An 18,935-nucleotide genomic window follows, 5' to 3' on the forward strand; every position below is an offset into this window, starting at 1 on the left:
CAAATAATATTTTATTGTTTGATTTCCAAAAGCTCATTCCTTTTTCTCCTTTGGTTCATGTATAAATTTGAGCCTGCTCAGATGTATATAAAAACATTTTATACTTCCTGTTATAGTATCATACTCAAATGTAACACTCTCAAGAGTAAGAAAAACACTCAGTTGTTAACACTTTTTTTCTGGTGAGAGTTCTAGTCAGAAGAAATAACTAAATATCTTTATTGTTTAAGCCGTTGTTACACGGATATTCTGGTATTTGCTGCTGAAAGCACCGTTAAATAAACTCAGTCAGGAATAAAGTACCTGACTTAGGTAGCTTTATTAGGTGTTCTTCCATATTTTCAAAGACTAACTTCTTACTATTTATTTATTTATTTATTTATTTATTTATTTATTTATTTATTTATATTCAAAGACCAGCTTAGTTAAATCTTGTATAAACTTTTCTAGAACAGAGAAGAATTAGAAATATTCACCAGCTCTTTACATAAGACCATGATAGCCTTGATACCAAAACCAGATAGGGAGAGAAAGAAAATTACAGGCCAATCTCATTATCACAGACACAAAAATTCTAAGTAAATTATTAGTAAGCTGAATCCAACAGTGTATTAAATAGATAATAAACAAGGTCTAGTTGGGTTTATTCCAGGAATGCAAGGGTGGTTTAACATTCAGAACAAAACAAACTTTCAATGTAAATTATCATATTAACAGAATAATAAGGAAAAAGCTATGATCATCTCAATAGAGGTAGAACAAGCGTTTGAATTCAGTACCCTTTCATTTTTTAAATTTAAGTTTTTATTTCTTTGTAATTTTTTCAGTGTATTTCTAATTGGAGTGTAGTTGACATACAATGTTATATTAGTTTCAGGTATACAAACATAGTGATTCAACACTTATATGCATTACAAAATGCTTACCACAGTAAGTATAATTACCATCTGTCACCGAAGTTACTACAATACTATTGACCATATTCCCTATGCTATACTTTATATTTCTGTGACATATTAATTTTTTAACTGTAAGTTTGTACCTCTTAATCCCTCTTACCTATTTCACCCATGTCCCCATTGCCCCTCCCCTCTGACAACCATCAGTTTCTTCTCTGTATTTATGAGTATTCCTGGGTTTTTTTTCCCTACATATATGTGAAATCAAATGGCATTTGTCTTTTCTCTGATTTATTTCCCTTAGCATACTACCCTTTAGATATGTCCATGTGGTCACACATGGCAAGATTTCATTCCTTTTTTACGGTTGAGTAATATTCATATGTGTGTGTGTGTGTGTGTGTGTGTGTGTGTATACACCATATCTTCTTTATCCATTTATATATCTGTGGACACTTCGATTGCTTCCATATTATAAATAATGCTGCAGTGAACATAGGAGTGAATATATCTTTTTGGATTGGTGTTTTCGTTTTCTTTAGGTGAATACCTTGAAGTGTAATTGCTGGATTATATGGTATTTCCATTTATTTTTATTTTTATTTTTTTTTTTTTTATTTTTATTTTTATTTTTATTTTTTGAGAGGGAGAGGGGGATAGGGGCAGAAAGAGAGGGAGAGACAGTTTTTGGAGCCCCCGACAGGACCTGATCTCATGACCCTGAGATCATGACCTGAGCTGAAATCAAGAGTTGGACACTTAACTGACTGAGCCATCCAGGTACCCCGGTATTTCTATTTTTAGTATTTGAGGAACCTCCACACTGTTTTCCATAGTGGCTGCTCCCAATTTACATTCCTACCAATAGTGCACAAGGGTTCCCTTTTCTCCGTATCCTTGCCAGCATTTGCTATTTTTGGTATTTTGATAATAGCCATTCTGACAGGTATGAGGTGGTATCTCATTCTGGTTTTGATTTGCATTTCCCTGATGATTAATAATGTTGAGCATCTTTTCATGTACCTATTGGTTATCTGTATGTCTTCTTTGGAAAAGTGTTTATTCAGGCCCTCTGCCCATTTTTAAATTGGATTCTCTGGTTTTTCTTGGTGTTGAATTTTAGGAGTTCTTTATATATTTTGGATATCAGCCCCTTATCAGAAATATCATTTGCAGATATCTTCTCTCATTCAGTAGGCTGCCTTTTCATTTGGTTGATGGTTTTCTTTGCTGTGCAAAAGAGTTTTAGTTTAACATAGTCCCAATTGTTTATTTTTGCTTTTTGTTGCCATGTCTGAGGAGGCAGATCCAAAAAATTATTGCAAAAACCAATGTCCATGAGTTTACTGCCTATGTTTTCTTTTAGGAGTTTTATGGTTTCAGGTTTTACGTTTAGGTGTTTCATCCATTTTGTGTTTATTTTTGTATATGGTGTGAGAAAAGTGATCAAGTTTCATTCTTTTGCATGTAGCTGTCAGGTTTTCCAAACACCATTTATTGACACTGTGTTTTCTCTATTGTATATCCTTGCCTCCTTTGTCATAGATTAATTGGATTAATTGAACATATAAGCATGGGTTTATTTCTGGGCTCTCTGTTCAGTTCCATTGATATATGTATCTATTTTTGTTCCAACACCATACTGTTTCGATTACTATAGCTTTGTAGTATAGTTTGACCTGTTGGAATGTGATACCTGCAAGTTTGTTTTTCTTTCTCACAGTTGCTTTGGCTATTCAGGGTCTTCTGTAGTTTCATACAAATTTTACTATTATTTGTTCTAGGTCTGTGAAAAATGCTATTGGTATTTTCTTTTTCTTTTTAAAGATTTTATTTATTTATTTGATAGAGAAACAGCCAGTGAGAGAGGGAACACAGGCAGGGGGAGTGGGAGAGGAAGAAGCAGGCTCCCAGCAGAGAAGCCTGATGCGGGGCTTGATCCCAGACTGCTGGGATCATGCCCTGAGCCGAAGGCAGATGCTTAACGACTGAGCCACCCAGGCGCCCCTTTTGGTATTTTCTTTTTTTTTTTTTTTTTTAGATTTTATTTTATTTTATTCGACAGAGATAGAGACAGCCAGCGAGAGAGGGAACACAAGCAGGGGGAGTGGGAGACGAAGAAGCAGGCTCCTAGTGGAGGAGCCTGATGTGGGGCTCGGTCCCATAACGCCGGGATCACGCCCTGAGCCGAAGGCAGACGCTTAACCGCTGTGCCACCCAGGCGCCCCGCCTTTTGGTATTTTCATAGGGATTACATTGAATCTGTAGATCACTTTGGGAATTATGGACATTTTAACAATATTAGTTTTTCCAATCCATGACCATGGTATATCTTTCCATTTATTTGTGTCATCTTCAGTTTCTTTCATTAATACCTTATTGTTTTCAAAGTACAGGTCTTTCACCTCTTTGGTTAAATTTATGTCTAGGTATTTTACTCTTTTTGATGCAATTATAAATGGGATTATATTTTTTCTCTTTCTGATCTTTTTTTATTACTGTATAGAAATGCAACTTATTTCTGTATAGGAATTATTCTAATAGTTTTTTGCTGGTGTCACTAGGGTTTCTTATGTATAATATCATGTCATCTGCGCAGTGAGTTTTACTTCTTCCTTAGCAATCTGGATGCCTTTTATTTCTTTTTCTTATCTGATTGCTGTGTCTAGAACTCCCAGTACTATGTTGAATAAAAGTGGCAAGAGGGACATCCTTGTCTTGTTCCTGATCTTAAAAGAAAAGCTTTCAGCTTGTGGGTTTGTCATGCACGGCTTTTATTATGTTAAGGTATGTTCCCTCTAAACCCACTTTGTTGAGAGTTTTTATCATGAATGAATGGTGAATTTTGTCAAATGCTTTTCCTGATTTAGGAATGAGATAATCATATGATTAGTATCCTCATTGTGTTAATATTGTTTGGTTGATTTGCAGATAGTGAGCCAACATTACATCCCTGGAATAAATCCCATTTGATTGTGGTAAATGTATTTAATTTTAATGTATTGTTGAATTGGGTTTACTAATATTTTGTTAAGTATTTTTGCATCTATGTTCATCAGGGATTTTGGCTTATAATTTTCTTTCTTTTTATTTTTTTGCAGTGTCCCAAAGATTTTGGACTGTTGTCTTTACATTTTCATTTGTCTCAAGGCATTTTTTAATTTCTTCTTTGATTTCTTCATTAACCCATTGGTTGTTATGAACATGTTATTTAGCCCCCATATATCTGTGTTTTTTCCAGTTTTTTTCCTTGTAATTGATTTCTAGTTTCATACCACTGTGGTAGGAAAAAATGCTTGATATGATTTCAGTCTTCCTAAATTTACTGAGATTTGTTTTGTGGCCTAGTATATGATCTGTCCTGTAGAATGTTCCATGTGCACTTGAAAAAAATGTGTATTCTGATGTTTTTTGGATGGAATATATATATCTGTTAAATCTATCTGGTTTAATGTGTCACTTAAAGCCACTGTTTCCTTACTGATTTTCTGTCTGGATTATCTGTCCATTGATATAAGTGAAGGTATTAAAATCCCCTACTATTATTGTATTAAGTCATTTCTCCCCTTATGTTTGTTAATATTTGCTTTACATATTTAGGTGCTCCTATGTTGGGTATATATTTACAATTGTTATATTCTCTTGTTGGATTGATCCTTTTATCATATGCAATGCCTTTCTTTGTCTCTTGTTATCATCTTTGATTGATTGATTTTTAAGTAGCTGCCACACAGGACTCCAACACAGAGCTTGAACTCACAACCCTGAGATCAAGACCTGAGCTGAGATCAAGAGCTGGATGCTCAAATGACTGAGCCACCTAGGTGCCCCGTAGTCTTTGTTTTCAAGTCTATTGTACCTGATAAGTATTGGTACCCTAGCTTTTTTGTTTTTTGCGTTTGCATGGAATATCTTTTTCTGTTTCTTCACTTTCAGTCTGTATGTGTCTTTAAGTCTGAAGTGACTCTCTTATAGGAAAACATATATAGATGGGTCTTCCATTTTTATCCATTCCATCCCCCAATATCTTTTTTTCGTACTTGTTCTTTTCTAGTATTTTTAAATTTTTATTTGAGTGTAGATAACATACAGTGTTATATTAGTTTAAGGTATACAATTTAGTGATTCAACAATTCTATACATTACTCAGTGCTTACCATGATAGCTATACTTTTTTATCCCCATCACCTATTTCACCCATCCCCCCTACCCACATTCCTTCTGGTAACCATCTGTTTATTCTCTTTAGTTAAGGGTCTATTTCTTGGTTTGTCTCTCTCTGCCTCTTTTTTCCTTTGCTCATTTGTTTTGTTTCTTAAATTCCACATATGAGTGAAATCATATGGTATTTATCTTTCCCTGACTGACATCTCACTTAGCATTATACTTTCTAACTCCATCCATGTCATTGCAAATGGCAAAATTTCATTCCTTTTTATGGCTGAATAATATTCCACTGTATATATATAGCATATCCTTTATCTATTCGTCTATTTCTTTTAAAGATTTTATTTATTTATTTATTTGACAGAGAGAGAAAGCACAAGCAGGGGGATTAGCAGGCAGAGGGAGAGGGAGAAGCAGGCTTCCCTGCTGAGCAGGGAGCCTAATGTGGGGCTTGATCCCAGGACCCTGGGATCATGACCCAAGCCGAAGGCAGACACTTAACTGACTGAGCCACCCAGGCACCCCAACCCCTCTATTCATCTGTTGATGGGTACTTGGAATGCTTCCATAATTGGCTATTGTAAATAATGCTGCAATAAATATAGCAGTGCATGTGTCCCTTTGAATTAGTGTTTTTGTATTCTTTGGGTCAATACCCAGTAGTGTGGGGTGCTTGGGTGGCTCAGTTGATTTTATATCCTGTGACTTTACTGAATCCATTTACCAATTTTAGTAGTTTTTTGGTGTCTTTAGGGTTCTCTCTATATAGTATCATGTCATCTGCAAATAGTGCCATTTTTACTTCTTCCTTACCAATTTGGATGCCTTTTATTCCTTTTTCTTATCTGATTGCTATGGGTAGGACTTACAGTTGAATGAAAGTGGTGAGAGTGGGCATCCTTGTCTTATTCCTAACCTTAGGAGGAAAGCTCTCAGTTCTTCACCATTGATGATGATATTTGCTATGAGTTTTTCATGTAAAACCTTTATTTTATTGAGGTATGTTCCCTCTAGACCTACTATGTTGTAGGTTTTTATCAAATGGATGTCGTACTTTGTCAAATGCTTTTTCTCCATCTATTGGAATGATTGTTTGGTTTTTATCCTTTCTCTTATTGATGTGATGTATCATGTTGATTGATTTATGAATATTGAACCATGCTTGCATCCTGGGAATAAATCCCACTTGATTGTGGTGAATGATTTTTATAACGTATTCTTAAATTCAGTTTGCTAATATTTCATTGAGGATTTTCGCATCTTTGTTCATTAGAAATAGTGCCCATAGTTGTCTTTTGTAGTGTCTTCAACTGGTTTTAGTATCAGGGTAATGCTGGCCTCATAGAATGAATTTGGGAGCTTTTCTCCTTCTTCTCTTTTTTGGAATAGTTTGAGAAGAGTAGGTATTAACTCTTCTTTAAATGTAGAATTCACCTGTAAAGCTTTCTGGTCCTGGACTTTTGTTTGTTGGGAATTTTGTGATTAATAGTTCAATTTCATTGCTGGTAATTGGTCTGTTCAAATTTTCTATTTCTTCCTGTTTCAGTTTTAGAAGGTTATATGTTTCTAGGAGTTTATCCATTTCTTCTTCATTTTCCAATTTGTTGGTATATAATATTTCATAATTTTCTCTTATAGTCATTTGTATTTCTGTGATATTGGTTGTTATTTCTCCTCTTTCATTTGTGATTTTGTTTATTTGCATTCTGTCTCTCTTGTGCACACACTTTTTGGATGAGTCTGTCTAAAGGTTTATCAATTTTGTTGATCTTTTCAAAGAAACAGCTCATGGTTTCATTGATCTGTTGTGTTTTTAATTTCTGTATTATTTATTTCTACTCTGATCTTTATTATTTCCTTCCTTTTGCTGACTTTAGGTTTTATTTGTTGTTATTTTTCTAGTTTCTTTAGGTGTGAGGTTAAGTTGTTTATTTGAGACTTTTCTTGCTTCTTGAGGTAGGCCTGTGTTGCTATAAACCTCCCTCTTAGAATCACTTTTGCCGCATCCCAAAGATTTTGGACTATTGTGTTTCATTTTCATTTGTCTCCATGTGTATTTGATTTCCTCTTTGATTTTTTGGTTGACCCATTCATTGTTTAGTAACATGTTATTTATTTTTTAAAATTTTTTATTTATTCATTTGAGAGAGAGACAGAGAGCACAAGCAGGGGGAGAAGCAGAGGGAGCAGGAGAAACAGACTCCCCACTGAGCTGGGAGCCTGACATAGGGCTTAATCCCAGGACCTGGAGATCATGATCTGAGCCAAAGGCAGACACTTAACCATCCGAGCCACCCAGGTGCCCCAATAGCATGTTATTTAACCTCCATATATTTATGCTCTTTCCAGATTTTTTTTCTTGTGGTTGATTTCTAGTTTCAAATGTCAGAAAAGATGTTGGAATGACTTCAGTTTTTTTTTTTTTTTTAATTTGTTGAGACTTGTTTTGTAGCCTAGTATGTGATCTATTCTGGAGAATGTTCCATGTGCACTTGAAAAGAATAGGTATTTTGCTGTCTTAGGTGGAATGTTCTGAATATATCTGGTCCAGTGTCATTCAGTGCCATTGTTTCCTTGTTGATTTTCTGTTTAGATGATCTGTCCATTGACATAAGTAGGGTGTTAAAGTCCCCTACTATTATTTTATTACTATAGATCAGTTCGTTTATGTTTATTATTACCTGTTTTATGTATTTGGGTTCTCACATGTTGAATGCATAAATATTTATAATTGTTATGTCTTCTTGTTGGATTTTTCTCTGTATTGTATAGTGTCCTTTATCTCTTGTTACAGTCTTTTTAATTTAATTTTTTTTATTTATTTGAGAGAGAATGAGAGAGCACAAGCAGGGGGAGTGGCAGACGGACAGGGAGAAGCAGGCTCTCCACTGAGCAGGGAGCCTGATGTGGGGCTCAGTCTTAGGACCCTGGGATCATGACCTGAGCCGAAGGCAGATGCTTGACCAACTGAGCCACCCAGGTGCCCCTACAGTCTTTGTTTTAAAGTCTATTTTGTCAGATATAAGTATTGCTACCCTGGCTTTCTTTTGACCCCTATTTAAATGATAAAGGTTTCTCTACTCCCTCATTTTCAATCTATATGTGTTTCTAGGTCTGAAATGAGTTCTTGTTGGCAGCCATAAATGGATCTTGTTTCTTTTTTTGTTTTGTTTTTAAAGATTTTATTTATTTATTTATTTGACAGAGAGAGAGACAGCGAGAGAGGGAACACAAGCAGGGGGAGTGGGAGAGGGAGAAGCAGGCTTCCCACTGAGCAGGGAGCCCCATGCGGGGCTCGATCCCAGGACCCTGGGATCATGACCTGAGCCAAAGGCAGACGCTTAATGACAGAGCCACCCATGCACCCCTGGATCTTGTTTTTTTAATCCACTCTGTTACCCTGTCTTGTGATTGGAGCATTTAGTCCATTAACATTCAAAGTAATTATTGGTGGATATGTATTTATTGCCATCTTGTTACTTGTTTTGTGGTTGTTTTCATAGTTTTTCTCTGATCCTTTCTTCTCTTGCTCTTGTTCATGGTTTGTTGGCTTTTTAGTGATATACTTGGATTCCTTTCTCTTTATTCTTTGCATATCTATTACTGGTTTTTGTTTTGTGGTTACCATTAGGTTTGTATATAACATCTTCTGCATATACCAGCCTATATTAAATTGATGGTCCCTTAAGTTGAACCCATTCTTTACTCCTCTCCCTGCCCCACATTTTAGGTATATGGTATCATAATTTACATCATTTAATTTTGTGAATTCCTTGATAGATATTTACAGGTATACTTATTTTTACTGCGTTTGTGCTTCCAACTTTTCATACTCTCACTTATGGTCTTTCCTTTCTATTCAAAGAGTCCCCTTTAATATTCCATGACCACTAAATGAGTGGAGTCCATGACCTTCTTTAGTTTTTGTCTGAGAAACTCTTTATCTCTCCTTCTATTCTAAATGATAGCCTTCCTGGGTAGAGTATTCTTGTCGGCAGATTTTTCCCTTTCAGCAATTTGAATATATTGTGCTACTCCTTTCTGGCCTGCAAAGTTTCTGCTGGAAAAATCCTCTGATAGCCTTATGGGGTTTCCCTTATATGTAATTGTCTTCTTTTCTCTTGCTGCTTTTAAAATTCTCTCATTATCACTACTTTTTGCCATTTTAATTACTGTGTGTCTTGGTGTGGGCCTCCTTGAGTTGAACTTATTGGGGGATCTCTTGCCTCCTGAATCTGGATACCTTTCCTTCCATAGATTAGAGAAGTTTTCAGCTATTATTTCTTCAAATAAATGTTCTACCCCCTTTTTTCTCTCTTCTTCTGAGATCCCTATAATGCAAATGTTATTATGCTTGATGGAGTCACTGAGTTCCCTACATCTGTTCTCGTTTTGCATAATTCTTTTTTCTCTCATTTGCTCAGCCCATTACTCTGTCTTCCAGGTCATTAATTCATTCTAGCCTGCTATTTATTCCATCAATGTATTTTTAATTTTATTTATTGTATTCTTCATCTCTGATTGGTTCTTTTTTAAATCTCTTCATTAAGGGTCTCACTTATGTCCTCCACTCTTTCTCAAATCCAGTGAGTATCTTTACGATCATTTCTTTGAATTCTCTATCAGACATATTATTTATCTGTTTCACTTAGGTCATGGGATGGTTTTGTCCTATATATATTTTTTATATGGGATATATTTTTCTGTCTCCTCATTTTGTCTTAACTCTCTGTTTCTGTTTCCATGTGTTAGGAGAGTTAGCTACATCTCCTGCTCTTAAAGGTAATGGGTTTATGAAGAAGAAGTCCTGTAGTGCCCTGCAGTGCAGTGTTCCCTGTTCCCCAGGACCCAGTGTTTCAGGAAGTGTCTCCCATATGTGTCTCATTTGCCCTGCTTTTGAGTCTTAGCTGCTTTTTTCCTTCAGTGCAGTTGTCTGCAGAGACTCTGTTTTTCTGCTGTGGGCAGTGTTTGGTCCTTGGCTGGGTGGAGCACATTCTAACAAGGTGTGTCCTGCTCTGCTTGCAAAATGAAACCTGTCTCCATTGCTGGAACTGATGTCCTGCAAAACGTGTGGGGGGGAGACAAGGTGTTGTTGGAGTTTGTGCCAGTCTTCTGGGGAAGGGGGCCCAGAGCACTGGTACTGAGGCAAGCATGACTGCAAGGGCAGATTCACTGAATCATGCAGGGATGGGGCTTGGTGTAAGCAAGTCAGGTAGCAGTGTCGTCACTGTGCTGGTTTCTGCAGGTGGCCACGTGTTTATTTTGGGGGTTGGGAGAGTGAAATGGTGCCTGCGAGCTCCTTTTTTCCTGGAGGGGTCTCCCTGTGATCCCTGCCTCTCTGGGAGTTCCAAAATGAGTAAATAACTCTCCCTCCTGTCTGCCCCCAGTGTTTTTCAAGCTGCTGCTTCCACATTGTATCTCCACTGGCTGTTTGTTGTGCTATCTCTTTAAGGGTAGGGACTCCAGTTCCTAATGGCCTCTCAGCTCTCCCAGAGTTAAGCTCACCAGTTTATTGATTTATTTTTATGCGGGGCTCAGACTCACAACCCTGAGATCAATACCTGAGCTGAGATCAAGAGTCAGATGCTCAATTGACAACCACCCAAGTGCCCCGAGCCCACTGATTTTTTAAAATTCCAGGCTTTAAGTCCCACTGGTTGTAAGGACTCATGAAGTTCGGCCTCTCTCAATTTCAAAGCCAAATATTATGTGGCCTTGTCTTCCCTGTGTGGGCTCCCCTGTATGATAATCTGGTTTTTGCCCTTCTCTATACCACTGGTTCGCTCCCTACCGTGGATGCACATGATCTGTTTCACTCCCAAACTCCATCTTTGCCCTTCCTATCTTCTCCAATGTGGCCTCTTTTCTACTTTTAGTTGTGGAGCTTGTTCTGCCAGTCTTCATGTTGTTTTCCAGGTTATTTACACGATTTGAATGTTATCTTGTTGTATCTTCCCAGCCTCTTTCTACCCAGTGTCTTTTGATGAGAGCATTTCATCATTTACATTTAAAGTAATCATTTATCTTTAAAATAAGGTATGTACTCATTGCAATTTTGCTAATTGTTTTGGTTGTTTTTGTAGTTTTCTGTTCCTTTTTTATTTTCTTAACTGTATTCCCTTGTGGTTTGATGACTTTCTTCAGTGTTATGCTTAGATTTCTTTTTATTTTTTGTGTCTATTACAGGCTTTTGGTTTGTGATTTCCATGAGGTTCATGTATAATTCCTTATGTATATAGCAGTCTATTTTAAGTTGATGGTCACTTAGGTTCAAAAACAGTCTAAAAGCTCTACATTTTTACTCCCCCACTACCCACAATTTGTGTATTTGATTTCTTATTCTGTACTTTTTATTTTGTATATCCCTTAACTAATTACTGTAGATAGTTGATTTTACTACTTTTGTCTTTTAACCTTTATAGTAGCTTTATAAGTGATTGATCTACTACTACCCTTACTATATGTTTATTTTTACCAGTGAAATTTTTTTCTTTCGTAACTTTCTACTTCTAGGTAAGGCTGGTTTAGTGGTGATGAACTTCTTTAACCTTTGTTTGTCAGGGAAACTCTTTTTCTCTCCAATTCTGAATGATAACCTTGCTAGGTAGAGTATCCTTGGTTGTAGGTGTTTTTTCTTCCAGCGCTTTGAATATATCATGCCACTCTCTTCTGTCCTGCAAAGTTTCAGCTGAATATATCAGCTTATAGTCTTTTGGGTGTTCCTCTGTATGTAACTAGCTGCTGTTCTCTTGCTTTTAAGATTCTGCCTTTAATTTTTGACATTTTAATTAGTATGTGTCTCTCTTTGTGTGGACCTCTTTGAGTTCATCTTGTTTGGGGTTGTCTGTGTGTCCTGGACCTAGATGTTTATTTCTTTCCCAAGTTAGGGAAGTTTTTAGCTATTACTTCTTCAAATAAGTTTTGTACCTCTTTCTCTCTCTTTCATCCCTCTGAGACCCCCTATAATGCAAATGTCAGTATGTTTGATATTGCCCCAGAGGGCCCTTAACCTATTATCATTTAGATTTTTTCTTCTTGCTAGTCAGCATGGATGATTTTCAGTACCTTGTGTTCCAGATTGCTAATTTGCTCTTCTGCATCCTCTAATCTACTTCCCTTGTGTATTTTTCATTTTAGTCATTGTATTCTTCAGCTATGATTGGCTCTTTTTTTATATTTTTCTGTTTGTTGAAGTTCTTACTGAGTTTACCCACTCTTCCCCAAGTTCAATGAGCATCTTTATGACCATTACTTCAAACTCATTATCAGGCAGTTGGCTTATCTGTATCTCATTTATTTCTTTTCCTGGGGCTATGTCTTGTTCTTTTGTTTGTAACATATTCCTTGGTCTCCTCATTTTGTGCAACTTATCTGTGGTTAGCTATATCTCCTGGTCTTGAAGGTTATTGTCTTCTGTAGAAGGCATCCTGTGAGGTTTGGAAGTGCAGTCCTTTCTGATCACCAGAACCAGGCACTCCAGGTGTGTCCTGTGTGTGGGCTGCATGTGCCCTCCTTGTGACTGGGCTGTAACTGCTGTGGGCTTGCTGGTGGGTGGAACTGGCCTTTGGCCTGGCTGGCTGCAGTGCCTAGCTGCAACTAATGTAGGCATGCTGGTGGTCAGGGCGGGCCCCCAGCAAGGCTGGCTAAGAGGCTCAGTCGTGACTATTGCAGGCATGCTGGTGGGTAGGGTTAGCACATGGTGTGGTTGGCTGGAAGGCCCTCTAGGACTGTTGCAGGTGTGCTGGTAAGTGGGGCTGACTTCCCCACTCCCAGGCGGCAGTCATTTTAGAGGTGCACCGGTACCTGCAGAGGATGCCTGCTGGGGTAGGTGGGTTGGGCAGTGTGGGTGTGCAGGGGAATGCCAGGACAAAGCCAGCCTTGTGAGCAGGGTAGATGAAGACTGTCAGAACTGGCACCCACCAGTGTCAGGTGAGCTAGGCTGAAGAAGAGCAAGAAAAATGGCACCTGCCAGCACCTCTGTTCCCAGAGAAATTTCCTACAGATTCCTATTCCTCCGGCACATGACCTAAAATTAGTAAATCTCCTTCACATATGGCCCAGGTACTTTTCAAACTGCTGCCTCTATGCTGCGTCACAGACAGAGTGGATTTGTGTGTGGGCCTTTTAGGAATGAAGTCTCATTTTCCTATACCCCTCTAGTTCTTCCAGAGGTAAGCCCTGCTGAATTTCAAAGCCAGACATTATGGGAGCTTGTCTTCCTGGTACGAAGGTTGAGGGTATCCAGTGTAGGGCTTGAACCCCTCACTCTTCAAGGAGGACTTCCACGCCTATGATATCCCTCCTGCTTGTGGGTTGTGCTAGGTGCTTTTCCAACTGCTGTTTTTTCACCCGGTCTCAGTGTGAGTGAGATTGCAGGCAAGCCCTCCAAGAGGGAAATCTTAGTTTCCTGGAGTACTTTGGGACCCTGGACATCAGCTCCATTGGTTTTCCAAGCCAGATGTTCTAGGGGCTTATCTCTAGAGGCTTGTCTCTCAGGCCCCTGAGTGCCCAGTGTAGGGCACCAACCCCTTGCACCCCCAGGAGAAGTGCCTGTCTGGTGAGGTCCCTTTTTGTGTGCTGCTGCACTGGCGTTGGGGTGTTTTGCAAGACTGTGCCTCTGTCTCTCTTACCCATCTCGATGTGGTCCTTTTATCCTTTGTTGTGGAGAGAAGTTCATCTAGTTTTTAGATCTTTTTCTGGGGGAAATTATCCAAATGTAGCTATAGATCTGGTATGTCTGTGGGAAGAGGTGAGTTCATCTTCCTATGGTACCATCTTGGACCTCCCTTCTCAGTACTCATTCATGATAAAAGCTGTTAGCAAACTAAAAAGGAAACTTTCCTAATTTGTTAAAGGAAATCTATAAAAAACTTAAAGTGAACATTATTCTCAACATTAAAACATTAGAAAAAGTTTCTCTTAACACCAGGAACAAAATAAGAATGTCTACTATTAGCACTTTAAAAAAAAATTTTTTTTTTTATTGATTCGAGAGAGATAGCACAAGTGGGGGCAGGGAGGGGAGGAGCAGAGGGAGAGGGACAAGCAGACCCCCCACTGAGCAGGGAGCCCAATGCCAGGCTTGATCCCAGGACCCCAGGATCATGACCTGAGCTGAAGGCAGACACTAACCAACTGAGCCACCCAGGCACCCCTTTTTCCCTTTTTTAAAAAAAATATTTTATTTATGTATTTGAGAGAGAGAGTGTGTGTGTGTGTGCATGTGAGAGAGAGAGAGAGAGCACGAGCAAGGGAGTGGGGGGGCAGAGGGAGAAACAGACTCCCCACTGAGCAGGGAGCCTGACCTTTCGACCTCTTGGGCTCGATCCCAGGACCCTGGGATCATGACCTGAGCCAAAGGCAGGCGCTTAACTGACTGAGCCACCCAGGCACCCCTTACCACTTCTAAACAGAATTTTACAGGAAGTCCTAGACAGGACAATAAGTCAAGGAAAAGAAAAAAGATACAAGAACTGAAAAGGAAAATAACTGACAGGTAATATACTTATCCTCACAGAAAACTCCGAAGTATGTAACCATAAATTATTAGAAATGATAATTGAGTTTAGCAAGGTGGCTGGGTATAAGATCAATATACGGGATCAAATAACTTTCTATACTTCAGCCACAAATGGTGAGAAAAAAATTTAAAATGCATTTTTAATAACATTAAAAATAAAGTATGTAGGAATAAATCTAACAAAATTTATACAAGATGGAGGAGAAATTTTAAATTTTATTGAACAACATTTAAAAAGCTATGAATTGGGGCGCCTGGGTGGCACAGCGGTTAAGCGTCTGCCTTCGGCTCAGGGCGTGATCCCAGCGTTATGGGATTGAGCCCCACATCAGGCTCCTTTGCTATGAGCCTGCTTCTTCCTCTCCCACTCCCCCTGCTTGTGTTCCCTCTCTCACTGGCTGTCTCTATCTCTGTCAAATAAATAAATAAAATCTTTAAAAAAAAATAAAAAGCTATGAATGAATAGAGAAATATACCATATTGTGTATAGGAGAACTCAATATCAAAAATATCTATTTTCCACACACATAAAAAAAAACTATTTTCCCAAATTGATCTATAAATTCAATGCAATCCAATCAAAATCCCAACAGTATTTTTCCAAGAACTTGACAAGTGATTCTAAAAGTCATAGTAAGATGGGAGTCCAAGATGGCAGAGGAGTAGAAGACCTTAATTTCCTTTGGTCCCAGGAATTCAGCTAGATTGCTATCAAATCATTCTGAACACCTGTGAACTCAAACTGGAGATTGAAGAAAAGAACAGACTCAGCTCTACAAATAGAAAAGCGACCACTTTCTGCAAGAATGACAAAATGGAAAAACTCACCTCAAAAAAGAGAACAAGAGGCAGTACTGACTACCAGGGACCTAATCAATATGGACATTAGTAAGATGTTAGAGCTAGAGTTCAGAATAGCAATTATAAAGATACCAGCTGGGCTTGAAAAAAGCATAGAAGACACTAGAGAATCCCTTCCTGGAGAAATAGAAAAACTATAATCTAACCAAGTGGAGATCAAAAAGGCTATTAATGAGATGCAATAAAATTGAGGCTCTAACTGCTAGGATAAATGAGGCAGAAGAGAGAATTAGTGATTAAAAGACCACACGATGGAGAATAAAGAAGCTGAGAAAAAGAGATATAAACAGCTACTAGATCATGAGGGAAGTATTTGAGAGATAAGTGTTACCATAAAGCAAAACAATATTAGAATAATTGCGATCCCAGAAGAAGAGAAAAGAGAGAGGGGGCAGAAGGTACAAATTATGGCAGAGAATTTCCCTAATCTGGGGAAGGAAACAGGCATCAAAATCCAGGAGGCACAGAGACACCCCCCCAATCAATAAAAATAGGTCAATATTCTGACATATAATAGTGAAACTTGCAAATCTCAGAGACAAAGAGAAAATCCTGAAAGCAGCTTGGGACAAGAGGTTTGTAACCTATAAGGGTAGAAACATTAGATTGGCAGCAGACCCATCCACAGAGACCTGGCAGGCCAGAAAGGACTGGCATGATATATTTAGGGTGCTAAATGAGAAAAATATGCAGCCAAGAATACTTAATCCAGCTAAGATGTCATTCAAAATAGAAGGAGTGATAAAAAGCTTCCAGGACAAACAGAAAGTAAAAGAATTTATGATCACAAAACCAGCCCTACAAGAAATATTAAAAGGGGTCCTCTAAGCAAAGAGAGAGCCCAAAAGTAACATAGACCAGAAAAGAACAGAGACATGATACAGTAACAGACACTTTACAGGCAATACAATGGCACTAAGTCCATATCTTTCAGTAGTTACTCTGAATGTAAATGGGCTAAATGACCCAATCAAAAGACCCAGGGTATCAGATTGGATAAAAAAGCAAGACCCATTGATACGCTGTCTGCAAGAGACTCATTTTAGACCCAAAGACATTTCCAGATTTAAAGTGAGGGGGTGGAAAACCATTTATCATACTAATGGACATCAAAAGGAAGCTGGGGTGGCAATTCTTATATCAGACAAAATAGATTTTAAACCAAAGACTGTAAAAAGAGATGAGGAAGGACACTATATCATAATTAAAGGGTCTTTCCAACAAGAAGATCTAATAATTGTAAATATTTATGCCCCTAACAGAGCAGCCAATTATATAAGCCAATTAATAACAAAATCAAAGAAACACATTGATAATAATACAATAATAGTAGGGAACTTTAACACTCCCCTCACTGCAATGGACAGATTACCTAAGCAGAAGATCAACAAGGAAATAAGGGCTTTGAATGACGTACTGGACCAGATGGACTTCACAGATATATTCAGAACATTCCATCCCAAAGCAACAGAATACACATTCTTCTTGAGTGCGCATGGAACATTCTCCTGAATAGATCACATCTTGGGTCACAAATCGGTCTCAGCCATCACCAAAAGATTGGGATCATTCCCTGCATGTTTTCGGACCACATGCTTTGAAACTTGAACTCAGTCACAAGAGGAAAGTTGGAAAGAACTCAAATACATGGAGGCTAAAGACCATCCTACTAAAGAAGAATGTATCAACCAGGAAATTAAAGAAGAATTTAAAAAATTCATGGAAACAAATGAAACTGAAAACACAACTCTTCCAAATCTTTGGGATGCATCAAAGGAGGTCCTAAGAGGAAAGTATATAGCAGTACAAGCCTTTCTCAAGAAACAAGAAAAGTCTCAAATACACAACCTAACCCTACACCTAAAGGAGCTGGAGAAAGAATAGCAAATAAAGCCTAAACCCTTCAGGAGAAGACAAATAATAAAGATTAGAGCAGAAATCAATGAAATAGAAACCAAAAGAACAGTAGAAATGATCAACGAAACAAGGAGCTGGTTTTTTGAGAGAATAAGATTGATAAACCCTTGGCCAGACTTATCCAAAAGAAAAGAGAAAGGACCCAAATAAATAAAATGATTAGCGAAAGAGGAGAGATCACAACCCACACTGAAGAAATACAAACAATTACAAGAACATATTATGAGCAACTATATGCCAAGAAATTAGGCAATCTGGAAGAAATGGATGCATTCCTAGAGACGTATAAACTACCAAAACTGAACCAGGAAGAAACAGAAAACCTGAACAGACCCATAACCAGAAAGGAAATTGAAACAGTAATCAAAACTCTCCAAACAAACAAGAGCCTCGGGCCAGATGGCTCCCAGGGGAATTCTACCAAACATTTAAAGAAGAATTAATACCTAATCTCCTGAAGCTGTTTCAAAAAATCAAAATGGATGGAAAACTTCCAGACTCTTTCTATGAGGCCAGCATTACCTTGATCCAAAACCAGACAAAGACCCCACCAAAAAGGAGAATTACAGACAAATATCCCTGATGAACATGGATGCAAAAATTCTCACCAAAAATACTAGCCAATAGATCCAACAGTACATTAAAAGGATTATTCACCATGACCAAGTGGGATTTATTCCTGGGCTGCAAGGTTGGTTCAACATCCACAAATCAATCAATGTGATACACTACATAAATAAAAGAAAGGACAAGAACCATATGATCCTCTCAATAGATTCAGAAAAAGCATTTGACAAAGCACAGCATCCTTTCTTGATGAAAACTCTTCACAGTGTAGGGATAGAGGATACCTACCTCAATATCATAAAAGCCATCTATGAAAAACCCACAGCGAATATCATTCTCAATGGGGAGCTTTTCCCCTAAGGTCAGGAACATGGCAGGGATGTCCACTATCACTACTACTGTTCAACATAGTATTAGAAATCCTAGTGTCAGCAATCAGACAACAAAAAGAAATAAAAGGCATTTGAATCAGCAAAGAAGTCATCAAGCTCTCATTCTTTGCAGATGACATGTACTCTATGTGGAAAATACAAAAGATTCCACCCCAAAATTCCTAGAACTCATACAGGAATTCAGTAAAGTGGCAGGATATAACATTAATGCACAGAAATCAGTTGCATTTCTATACACAACAACGAGACAGAAGAAAGAGATATTAAGGAGTCGATCCCATTTACAATTACACCCAAAACCACAAGATACCTAGGAATAAACCTAACTAAAGAGGCAAAGGATCTGTATTCAAAAAATTATAGAATACTCATGAAAGAAATTGAGGAAGACAGAAAGAAATGGAAAAACATTCCATGCTCGTGAATTGGAAGAACAAGTACTGTTAAAATGTCTATGTTACCTAGAGCAATCTACATAATGCAATCCCTACCAAAATACCATCAACTTTTTTCACAGAACTGGAACAAATAATTGTAAAATTTGTATGGAACCAGAAAAGACCCTGAACAGCCAAAGGAATGTTAAAGAAAACCAAAACTGATGGCATCACA

General features: G+C 37.9%; 1 protein-coding gene and 1 pseudogene across 1 annotated transcript in view; both read left to right on the plus strand.

Moving 5' to 3' along the window:
- Positions 1-6,047, plus strand: part of LOC148107815 (E3 SUMO-protein ligase KIAA1586-like) — a 28,695-nt pseudogene extending 22,648 nt beyond the window's left edge.
- Positions 1-18,935, plus strand: part of LARP4 (La ribonucleoprotein 4) — a 191,731-nt gene that overhangs the window by 17,954 nt on the left and 154,842 nt on the right. The window lies entirely within an intron of this gene.

Source organism: Ursus americanus, chromosome 25 (assembly GCF_024610735.1).
Source record: "Ursus americanus isolate L20-20 chromosome 25, mUrsAme1.1.p, whole genome shotgun sequence".
In the NCBI taxonomy this organism is placed as follows: domain Eukaryota; kingdom Metazoa; phylum Chordata; class Mammalia; order Carnivora; family Ursidae; genus Ursus; species Ursus americanus.